This window comes from Bombyx mandarina, chromosome 10 (assembly GCF_030267445.1).
Source record: "Bombyx mandarina strain Sakado chromosome 10, ASM3026744v2".
Classification (NCBI taxonomy): Eukaryota; Metazoa; Arthropoda; class Insecta; order Lepidoptera; family Bombycidae; genus Bombyx; species Bombyx mandarina.
The window spans coordinates 13739894-13752561 of record NC_143217.1 but is presented as its reverse complement, the minus strand read 5'-3'; the positions used below and the strand labels follow the sequence as shown (position 1 = coordinate 13752561).

The following is a 12668-nucleotide window of genomic DNA, read 5'->3' as shown; positions in this document are numbered from 1 at the left end:
TTGTATGATAAATATAAATGTATTTTCCAGGGTTATGGATGTGTTAAATATATGTATGTGTATAATAAAAATCTTATATTTATTTCCGTTATCTGGTACCTGTAACCAAAGTTCTTTACGAACTTATCACGGGACCAGTTAACGTGGCTTGATTGTTAGTAAATATTTATTTATTTATTATTATTATATATCACACCAAAAAAACATCATTAATTTAATCCTAATCACCCAACAGTCAATTAGTACTTGTTAGTAAGCACTTGAACAGGAATAGTGTTGTTATTTTGCGCAGACTAATAGATTATTACTATCTGGCTTACAGAATCGTTTTTATATTAATATTTCTGCCGTGAAGCAGTTATGCGTTTCAGTTTGAAGGGTGGGGCAGCCGTTCTAACTATACTTGAGACCTTAGAACTTATATGTCAAGGTGGGTGGCCTTTTGCATTGTAGATGTCTATGGGCTTCAGTAACCACTTAACACCAGGTGGCCTGTGAGCTCGTCCACCCATCTAAGCAATAATATATATATATGTGTACCTTGTATTTAGAATTGGTTATGATCATTGTTTTACCTGCCTGCCTGTGAAGTAGATGGCTGACTGCCTAGCATGAGCTTTCCAATTCGAAGGGTTGAGTTGCCTACATAAGTCTATGTCTTAAGGAGAGTTTGTGGAAGCGTGGTAATGTCAATGGACTCTTACAACAGCTTTAACGCAGCATGGATTATAAGCTCATTAACTAATTCCTTCTTTCAGTTGTCGTAATGAATTATTTTTAGTACTAATGGCAACGCCAAATTACAGTTCCTTCAAACCGGTCATAAAAATGCGAAAGTATAGAAAACCACCCCACGACACTACAGTTAGTAAACAAGTGTCTAGCAGCAAACAGAAAAAGCTACTCAAATCACCATATTCGTACAATAAAAGATCACAAAAGGCAAATCTGTCATCGGATTCCGTGGTCCCACTGTATTTTACAGGCGCCTTTATAGGTCGGCAAGGTAAGGGATATTTTATACGGTCTGTTTTCATCCTTATTTGCATCCTTTATGCGCGATAGTGTCCCGTTGCTTTACGATCGGTTTTGTGACTAATCCTTGCGGTACATTTGTTTTAACAACGCGATTCCGGTTCTCGATTTTCGAATTGAATCGATCTGAATTCACGAATTGAAAATTTTAACGTCTTAAGGCGTACCTCGGTACGTGCTCACGAGTGCTCATCGTTAACAACGTATAGTGTAAGTTTATTTGTCATATTATACAAAGTACATTAACTATATCTACATGGATCAAGTTTATCTAGTGTGCGAAGACATGAGTAATTATATCTTTGTACCAATACTCACAGTATAACCTACTATTCATCTTAAAGCATTCAAAGTCTCAATTGTATTCTTATAAATATGTCGGAGAAGCCACAATTACCAACGCCATCGTCATACATCATAGAAACAAACAGGGTGATCGAGCTAAGAGAAACATTGAGCACACCAATCACATTTTTTGTCCCAGAACAATCCAGAAATCTTCTCTTGACGCTAGCAAACGAAAACGACTGACAGTTCTTAGAACGGAGGCACCGCTCTTCAAGAAGGCTGGTTGGTAAGTGTGATGGCGTCTACGCGCCTCCATCAACTAGGCTCTGTCGTAGCACGAAGTTAGCAGAGTTCCGACGATACCGCAATCGTGCTGCCATCTCTCAGGAATCGTGCTGCGTTTCGTTTAACTACCAAACTAATGACCGTCTCCGACAAATATAACATAGGTCTGCAAACTGCAACACATTCACCGGCTTACGATGACGATGACAAGGCAGAGTTGCTGGCCGATGCACTGCAAGAGCAGTGCACCACCAGCACTCAACACGCGGACCCCGAACACACCGAGTTCGTCGACAGGGAGGTCGAGCGCAGAGCTTCCCTGCCGCCCTCGGACGCGTTACCCCCATTACCACTTCTGAGGTCAAGGAGGCGATCGATAGCCTACAACCACGGAAAGCTCCCGGCTCCGACGGCATCCGCAACCGCGCGCTTAAATTGTTACCAGCCCAACTGATAACGATGTTGGCCACCATATTAAATGCTGCTATGACGAACTGCATCTTTCCCGCGGCGTGGAAAGAAGCGGACGTTATCGGCATACACAAGCCGGGCAAACCGAAGAACGAAACCGCGAGTTACCGCCCCATCAGTCTCCTCCCGGCGATAGGCAAACTATACGAACGGCTCCTTCGTAAACGCCTCTGGGACTTCGTATCCGCGAATAAAATTCTTATAGAAGAGCAGTTTGGATTCCGCGCCAGACACTCGTGCGTCCATCAAGTGCACCGCCTCACGGAGCACATCTTACTAGGGCTGAACAGGCGGAAACCCATTCCGACAGGAGCCCTCTTCTTCGATATAGCGAAGGCGTTCGACAAAGTCTGGCACAACGGTTTGATATACAAACTGTATAACATGGGAGTGCCAGACAGACTCGTGCTCATCATACGAGACTACTTGTCGAACCGTTCGTTCCGATATCGAGTCGAGGGAACGCGTTCCCGGCCCCGTCACGTCACAGCCGGAGTCCCGCAAGGCTCCGCCCTCTCCCCGTTACTATTTAGTTTGTATATCAATGATATACCCCGGTCTCCAGAGACCCATCTGGCGCTCTTCGCCGATGACACCGCCATCTACTACTCGTGTAGGAAGGAGGCGTTGCTTCATCGACGACTTCAGACCGCAGCTACCACCATGGGACAGTGGTTCCGGAAGTGGCGCATCGACATCAACCCCACGAAAAGCACAGCAGTGCTCTTCAAAAGGGGTCGCCCTCCGAACACCACGCTGAGCATCCCCCTCCCGACTAGGCGCGTCAATACCCCCGCCCCCGCCGTTCGCCCGATCACGATGTTCGACCAGCCCATACCGTGGGCCCCGAAGGTCAAATACTTAGGCGTCACCCTCGACAGTAGGATGACATTCCGCCCCCACATTAAGACGGTACGCGACCGTGCCGCCTTCATTCTAGGACGTCTCTACCCGATGATATGTAGGCGAAGTAAAATGTCCCTTAGAAATAAGGTGACACTCTACAAAACTTGCATACGCCCCGTCATGACCTATGCAAGTGTAGTGTTCGCTCACGCGGCCCGCATACACTTAAAATCCTTCCAAATCATTCAATCCCGTTTTTGCAGGATAGCCGTCGGAGCCCCGTGGTTCGTCAGGAACGTCGACCTCCATGACGACCTGGACTTAGAGTCCATCAGTAAGTATCTGCAGTCGGCGTCCATGCGCCACTTCGATAAAGCGGCACGACACGAGAACCCTCTCATCGTGGCCGCCGGTAACTACATTCCCGATCCTGCGGACAGAATGGAAAGCAGTCGACGTCGCCCAAAACACGTCATCTCGGATCCTCCCGATCCACTAACGGTGCTTTTAGGTACTTCAAGCACCGGTCACCGTTCTCGTCGAACCCGTCGCTTGCGACGAAGGGCTCGACGAGTAAATTAACTCTCAGACACAGCCCACTGAGTTTCTCGCCGGATCTTCTCAGTGGGTCGCGTTTCCGATCCGGTGGTAGATTCTGCAAAGCACGGCTCTTGCTAGGGTTCGTGTTAGCAACATCGTCAGGTTGAGCCCCGTGAGCTCACCTACTAAAGTTAGGGTTACGCTGACATAGCCTCTCAAGGCTATCAGCTTAGGCAGGAAAAAAAAAAAAAAAAGAAAAAATGCAACACATCGCTGCACGGTAGCAATAGTCTGGGTCCTGGTACTCTAGTAATGGTAATAATACAATGACGGCAAGCAATTATCACAACATAGACTCAACAACATGAGTACTTTGAATATTTGTTAGAATCTCAATACAATATAAAAAGAACAGCATGAATTTGATCATAAAGATATATTTCTACTGAACTATACGAGCTGAAAGATAAGTGATTTAAATTCTGTATCGCCCACATCCGGTGTGATGATAGTGAACAGTAACATTAGCCCTAAACACGTCATTTCGGAACCTCCCGATCCACTAACGGTGCTTCTAGGTACCTCAAGCACCGGTCACCGTTCTCGTCGAACCCGTCGCTTGCGACGAAGGGCTCGGCGAGTAAACTAACCCATAGACACAGCCCACTGAGTTTCTCGCCGGATCTTCTCGGTGGGTCACGTTTCCGATCCGGTGGTAGATTCCGCGAAGCACTGCTCTTGCTAGGGCTAGTGTTAGTTGAGCCCCGTGAGCTCACCTACTCGTTAGATTACGCTGGCATAACCTCTGAAGACTACCAGCTTAGATAAGAAAATAAAAAATAAAAAAGTAACATTAGTGTGGTTTCAGTAGTCAAAGTAGAGGGTACGGCTCAACCTGTCTGAACTTGCTTATTGATTGATTCACCCTGGTGTAGCGGGTTCGTAGCACCGAGACAACTTCGTAGCATTACGTAGCAACAAGCTACGCAACGAAATCGCTAAGGTTTCTGAACTCCGAATTAGTTATTGGATCCAATATTAAATTTATCATAAGTGGTGATTTAAATTGTTGGCTTAAATTTATATGGTAAATCCTAAAAGCGTAATTATCGGCTAGTGCCTTGTTTTATTAAAAAGCATAAAATCGCCTTGATTTTCTTAGGCTACATTTTAACTTCGAGCGTCGAAGAGGACGGAAAATCTAAGCCATTCATATAACTATATTTAGTTTCTATCATCCATATATCTTTAGCGTAATTATCTGTCAACCAGACGAGCATAGGGCTTCACGGAACTTGGCTACTACTATCCAAGAGACATCAGGACACCCAGGTTATGATAATCACTTTCCAGTAAAGAACAGTAACACGAAAATAAAATTCTCCAACACCCTCTTATAACACGATACTTCTGCAACACGATAAAGAGATTTTTGTTAAAAAAATACATTTAAAAAATTACGTTATGCACTATGAACACACAATATATTGGAATAACCTAAATTTTACTACTTATTTTTTACGTATAATAAGTAAAAAAAATACATACGGGCATAGCTGAGATGATTCATTCAGAAAATTTACTCTCCTTTTTGGCTCCTTACTGCCTTCTGATCTCAAATAACATGGCTTCGCACAACACGGGACGTTGTAGGAACGTATTTACCGTGTTAAAGGAGATTATAAAATTATTTTGTCTTAACCAATATATTTCTTACTAACCTAATAGGTGGACAAGCGTACGGCCCAACTGATGGGGAGTGGTTACCATCGCCCATGGACTTCAGCAATGCCAGGGGCAGAGCCAAGCCGCTGCCTACCGCTTAATACTCTCCACAAGCCTCGTTTGAAGAAGGACATCTCATAGCGCTCGGGAAACACCATGGAGGGGAGCTCATTCCAAAGCCGGATGGTACGTGGCAAAAGAGATCAATGGAAGCGCACTGTGGATGAACGCAGTGGCTCTAGGTAGTATGGATGTATCCTACTTCGGTGCGGTGCGATGGTAAAAACGAAATTATGGGATCATCTCAAACAATTCTTCAGAGCACTCCCCATAGAACAAAAATTCAAAATAGGGTACAAAACCATATGGAACATATGATACAAAATACAAAAAGAACTAAAGTTCCTCCGCAGACCCAGAGGTTCCAAACGATCTCTGTACTACATCAATATACAACATAAATGCGAATTATTAGAAATAAAGAAACACATACAACAGCCCTATTATAGGATTTCATTCTGTGTCATTGTTACTAAATATATGTACACACAAGAAAAGATATAACCATATCTCAAATACCAAATATGTTTAACAGAGTTACTTACTCCGACCAGGACTTGAATCCTGATCACATAGTATAGGTGTGTTGTCACTGTTGAGTCGATCGAATCCGCTTTAATTAATCGATAAAATTCTTATAATATCGAATTAGATGTCGTTGAAAATTAATTGGATATTGTTTGTACAAGGGGATCGGCGATGGGCGCCTTCACATACTCCACCCCGCACTACCGAAGTTCCTCTGTGTACTTAGTTATAAGAAATTAAATTTCTAAAATCAAACCTTTAATGATTTTAGAATCTCACGCTCAATCTTGCGCGTTTTATATTAACACAAATTGTGGAATGAATTAATATTGAAAGACGAAGAACGAAATTAGTTCTAAAAATTTAGAGTTAACTAATATATTTTTTTTATTGCTTAGTTGGGTGGAAGAGCTCACGGCCCACTAATGTTAAGTGGTTACTGGAGCCCGTAGACACCTAAGACGTAAATGCCGCCACCTACCTCGAGACATAAGTTCTAAGGTCACAGTACAACGGCTCCCCCGCCCTTCAAACCGAAAGGCATTACTGGTTCACGGTACAAATAGGCAGGGCGATGGTGCGGACTCACAAGACGTCCTATCACCAGTAAAATGTACATATATATGTATATTTCAGATTCGTCACGCATTAGTTGAACGAATGAATAGATGTGTGGCGACAGTAATATTTAGATATAGGCTCTCTCACTTAATACTAAATGGATTAGCTTGTCTATGTATTTACAGCAATAAAAATGATTCGACTCGGCACCACTTTGACACGGGAGTGAAATTCAACCTCACTAAAAAAATTAACTTTATAATTTCCTCTGAAGTCAAACAACGACCCATATGATCGTGAGTGATCACTTTCGATCATGAGCATCATGAGTAATGCTTATCAAGCTTCGCTTAATGAACCTTGACTTAAGACACGTTATAAGGCTCAGAAATAACAGTACATTTCTATCATTTTTTTCATTTTAGAATCTTACAAGATAATCTGTCCGGCTCTTATTAAGCATTGATCTAGCCACCACGGCTTAGTACTCTTACTTCGACATTATTCGTTCCTAGTTAAGGTCTTTTTACCTTAATTACCGACTTAATCTTACCACTGACCTAATTTGCCCGCGACTCCAGTTGAATTTCCCGAGTTCAAATTTCGCACCGAGTTTTTTCTAATTTCCGTAAGAACATTGTTTTGTCTTATATTCTTCTCGAAAAATACATTTATCTTTCGATCGGTTCTGATGTTCTGGAGATCAATTCGAACAAAACACAAACGGGCAATAAATAAAAGCGCGATTTATACGTTCGAACTATCAGACTAAAAGTTCAATTTTGTTTGCTTGTAACTCTGTAAATAAAGCAGTTGATGCATTGCACTATTTGTGGGACTGTCAAGTGTGCGCGACATTGGCGGGCCACCACGTTTTTCTTTTTAACAAAAATAATTCCCTAGGCGACGTTCACACAGTTTTATACGCACATAACTTATATCGGTTCTTGAACTGTGAAACAGAAACACATTGACGAAAAGTCAGTTGAAGATTTACTTCATATATTATTAGTGTGAATGTAAAATAAAGTGCTTCTTTACCCTTGTAGCATGAAATATATCAAGCATGCTTCACTTGCCGTACACTGGACGCTCTCTGGTTCACTGGTAAGCATGTCGTGCCATATAAAAGTATCATAAAACAAAGATTTATTAACATTTGCGATAAAAATAAAAAAAAATAAAAAAATACCCCAATATCCGTGATTGCTAAAATTGTAAAATAAAAGTATTGGAAAGGTTAGAAATTAACAAAAAAAGACACCTGCTCTATTTCAATATCTTAGAGATTCAATATCGTGTCAATATCACACGTTTGTCATAAACATATCAATTGGAAAATATGTATTTAAATTACTGTGAATATTTCGTGAAGAGGCTTATATTGTTATTATATGAATATGGAGTTATAGGAATATTGTTTTCAAATAGCCTGCTTTTTGGGAGTAATTTCAATTACGTTAGCTGATTTTCATCTCAAGAATCGTCCGCGTGCTGATCAAATGTATTAAATATATTTTCATATTACCCGATATGTGTAATCTATGATTCTCACAAACACATACTTAGTTCACCATTCGTCAATTAAAGTTCAATAAATAATATAACTCACAATTAATTATTGAAATTGCATCGTTTCTCTGCACTAGAACGTTATTTATCTTCTGTTATCTTAAATGATTTTCGTCAGCCGAAGAGAGAAATTGTTAATATCTCCCCACACCTTTAGCAGCCAATCTCGTAAACTACTTCCACTTGTCGAGGGAGAAATTTATGAGCATTAAACACACTCGCTCAGCTCCCTATCAGAGTGATAGATTTCGGATTACGAAGCCTCCGGTAAGTGATATCAACTAAAATACACTGGTTGGTTGTTCATACCTCTCACTGTAACGGGACAATATTCAGCAACATCAGGACGTTGACATGGCACACTTATTCAAGTCCTTATGAACATACAGGGTTCGGTCCACCGAGCAAAAGAGCCGGCCGGGAAGCATTCACCCGTGAACAGCAGCCGGGCTCACGAGCGCGACGGGACCGCGACGGGTGTCAGCGCACGTGGCGCCAGGGGCTGCGGGTTCGGGCGCTCATGGTGGCGGCACTAGACCGAGGGGAGGCGCGAGCACGCGACGTGCTCCATGGCCGTGCCCGAGCCGCGTCCAGGTATCGACCGCGACCGGCCGCGCGCCGCCCAGCGACTGACGCGCGACCCTTGCGCGCGCATCCTCCGCGCCGTGCCCCGCACCCGCCAACTTCAACTCGATTCTAAGAAAAACTAAGCCCGTTTTCCAACTTTATCGTTTCGACTACAATATTATAAAAGCGACACCTGGCAGCCGAGATTGATCCATTGTTTTTTGACCCGCAATTGGTATTCAAAATTCGTTCTTGTGTTACCTTGAATTTGAAGTTGAACTCTTTTCTCTCGTATTTCGACAGAGCACGTTTTCGCTAGAGCACTAAGCACGTAGACATTAGAGCTATTTTGGCTTGCTCTGGACAATGAACGGTGGAGGCCTCGTGTTTATTTTTGGCGACGAAGGCTCCGCGCGAGAGCGTCGTGCCCTCTCGTTACCATGGCGACGCACCCCAGACGCCGCCGAGCCTCCCCGAAGGACGGCGGAAAAAGTCGAACTCATAAAACCGAAATTACGATACGGGACACATTGATAGACAGCAACAGAGATAGCCGAACCAGAGATTTTTAAATTTGAATTTTTAATAACTGATCCAGTTTTTGAACACGGGTGGTGAGACCGTGAATGCTCGTTTTTAGTGTATTTTATTGAGTGCCGAAACAAGAACGAAATCGCAACTGCAAGTAGATGAGCTTACGGCCCACCGGACGGTGAATAAACACTTTTGGACGCCTATGGACGTCAACAACGCCAGCGCCAACGCCGCGCCACTGCCCACTACTAAAATTGTAAAAAAAAATTACCTCCAGACACACGCTGGACAAGTAATAAATACTGGACGAGGTCCTAGCTACAGCAATATAACACACGTACTTCTATCCTAGTACTGTTACGGCCCGGACTGAAAAGAAACTTTTCACTGATTTACTGGAAATAGGAAATTTGAAAATAAGTGGTACAAACAGGACGTGTTTCCGCAGCAAAAACCAAATCCACTCTAATTTAACTTAAATAATAATTTGCAATAAATAGTTAAAAAAGTATCAGAGACAGCTTAGTCAGCAATTATATTTATATTCTGTTGATAATGGGGAAGATTACTAAGCGAGCACATAGCTCTAAGGCTTAGTAAGATTCGTTGTGATTTAAGGTGTGCTTTATTTAATTTGAGGTGTATTTTACTTAAAACATCTTGAAGTAACTGCGAGCGACACACAACCATAGACCTATATAGTAGGGACACGACATATTGTTCTATACGTACAATTGCTTATATAAATAGCACCCATTTTGAAGGCACATATAGAAACATATATCTATCTCGTTCTTACTCAGCACTTTAACTCGCAGGAAAACAATATAACAGTATTTCAGTGCGTACATAAAATTAAACATGAATATACGTAAATGTCTCCGTCTCCGTCTAATGAGGCCGAAAATCCGCCACGTTTAGCGCGCCAAATGTCATTGTCTGTTTTGGGTTGTACATTATTTATTGACTTTGATATTGATTTAATATGATTGCTTATATAAAATTTCTTATTTTATCATGCTTATAACATACAAAAATAATAATTAAAACATATTTTATAGGATCTCAAGAAAGTCTTCGGAACTATTTAAATAAAATAGTTTTATAACACTATTGTAAACTCGTTAAATATTTAATAATTAAGTGATTTTAGAGAGGAAGTCACAAGGAATGACGTTTGTAATTTTATTAACGAATAAATGTTCTGTAGGTGTTTTTTTTTTATCAGGCGGTCCCTTGATAAGTTTAAAATTTGAATCACTCTCAAGTGAGAGTGATTCAAATGGTGCGGCGTACCTTCCTTGAGGTGCGCTGCGGTAGTGTTTTACGGACTTTAGAGTCAGCAAAACAATTAAAACAGATTGTAATAGTCTAAGAAAAACACGTACTCAAAATACGATAACATTCAGCATGCTAGAAATGGGCAGATGGCACTGTACTACGCCATATCTTTATGTTTTGCGGCAAACGATAACCTTATAAAATCAGTGTAGCAAATTTTAAAAATCGTCATATCGTTTACTTGGCAAATTTGAAGCACGAACTCGTCTTAGATTTCACATAATATCTAAATCACATCATCTTTGCACATAACAATATACTTACTTCCTATTAAAGTATAAATTCTACAAATACATTCACTCAACAATATTTAAAATAAAATGAGCCAAGAACGTTTATCGACAAAACCTACTAACATTAAAATCTTCTGGGCAGCACTAAAACCGCCATGTTTTGTGGCCAGATGACGTCACAGTGGCACGAATTTTTTGTTGACGTTTCATTTCCATAGGTTTCCTACTTCAGTGCACACAACCAAATTATCAGTTGTCGCGTCTGCCAATTTTCCAATTCACCAAGAATAACAATTTTGCGGGTGAAACCTTTTTAGAGTATGATATATAGAAACACTTGGGGAAGAGCTCGTGCAAATGCCGGATAGATAATGTTAAGAAGAAACTGACTACAAATGGCACGTTAGTTCCAGTTAATGAGATGAACTCTGTGCCAATAGTGATGATATAATTCAAATAATTCAAAAAAATCATGAAATCTTTTACGGAGACCAAAGCGTTGGAATCATTCGTGAAATCAAAAAAATTGACAATCTAACGGCCTTCTGGGAAACGGTATTCAAGGGGAAGGAGGTGGGTGGTAAAATAAGTTTTGCCAAAAAACCTTTTTTTGGGATGCGCTGCTCTAAGCACATAAAATTTAATATAGAACAGGCGTTTTGTGAATTCCATATAATGATTTTTTTATTCAAACGAATTAATATGTTCCTTTATAACTTGTCTGTCTGTTTAATTGTATATCCGGGGAAATTGTCAAAAAGCTAAACAGATAATGACCAGAATTCGCTCGGCAGACATCTTGAAATCAGATTTTCGATTAATTTTTATCCGGGAAAACTTACATAGTTAGCCACAAAAATATAGGTCTCCTGAGTAAAAAAAAAGCTTTAAAAAAGTTTCCTGGGTTTCATTTTTTTTAATTTCCAATACTTACATTTAAGTTGCTTTTTTATTGCATGCATGAAAGTATACAAGAGTTCTTGACCCATTGGTTGGTAATGGTTCCCAGAGGCGGTAGACGTCAAAACGTGAATGTCACAGCCCTCCTTGAAACATGAGGTTGAGGTTTCATTTGTGTCCTACACTATAACATCAGGTTCACCTGGAATTAAAATTCAGGTTCAAACTGGAACGCATGACTATATGACGCGGCAAAAATCCAGAGCCTTTTGATTTAAAAAAAAATTACACAATTTACCAAAAAGTTTTAAATACCCCTTTTTCCTCTGTAGGTCAGCCGATTGTTTTTTTCACGGCTTGCTATGCCCTAACCTTCAGATACCAATAAAATTCCTATCAAAAGGCTTTTCAGAATCTCATGTAACACCTCAATCGTTACATTTCGCTAAAGGATCGGAATGTTTGAATCTATGAGTACGTTCGGAGGCTATTGGTCAACATCAAAGGCGTGGCGTCAAAATACGAGCAAAGGAAAACCGATAACCGGATTTAATAGCCCCGGGCACACCACGGATATTAAGGATAAAAAACCACGGTTGTTTCTCTGGGATGTGTTTTTAACTTACGCTGATAGATACCACCTATTTGAGCTGCAAAAAGTTTTTCATTGGCCATACTGATATGATGCGTGGGACAATTAGTTCCTGAGGAACGTGGATCTCCACGATGACCTGGAGCTCGACCCCGTCAGTAAGTATCTACAGTCGGCATCGCTGCGCCACTTCGAGAAGACGGCACGACATGAGAACCCTCTTGTCGTGGCCGCTGGAAACTACATACCTACCCGATCCTGTAGACCGAATGGTAAACCGTCGACGTCGCCCAAAGCACGTCATCACGGATCCTCCTGATCCATTAACGGTGCTTTTAGGCACTATAAGCACCGGTCACCGTCGTCGTCGAACCCGTCGCTTGTGACGAAGGGCTCGACGAGCGAATTAACCCACAGACACAGCCCACTAAGTTTCTCGCCGGATCTTCTCAGTGGGTCGCGTTTCCGATCCGGTGGTAGATTCTACGAAGCACTGCTCTTGCTAGGGTTAGTGTTAGCAACTCTCCGGTTTGAGCCCCGTGAGCTCACCTACACACGCTAGGGTAAGCTGATTAGTCTCTCAAGGCTAT

General features: G+C 41.6%; 1 protein-coding gene across 1 annotated transcript in view; it reads right to left on the bottom strand.

Annotated features, from left to right (window-relative positions):
- mmd (disintegrin and metalloproteinase domain-containing protein mind-meld) overlaps positions 1 to 8580 on the bottom strand; it is a 937314-nt gene extending 928734 nt beyond the window's left edge. Inside the window, exon 1 of the mRNA XM_089730674.1 lies at positions 8221 to 8580. The gene's annotated coding sequence lies outside the window, so the exon portion shown is untranslated. The remainder of the gene's footprint in view (positions 1 to 8220) is intronic.
- Between the last annotated feature and the right edge of the window lie 4088 nt (positions 8581 to 12668).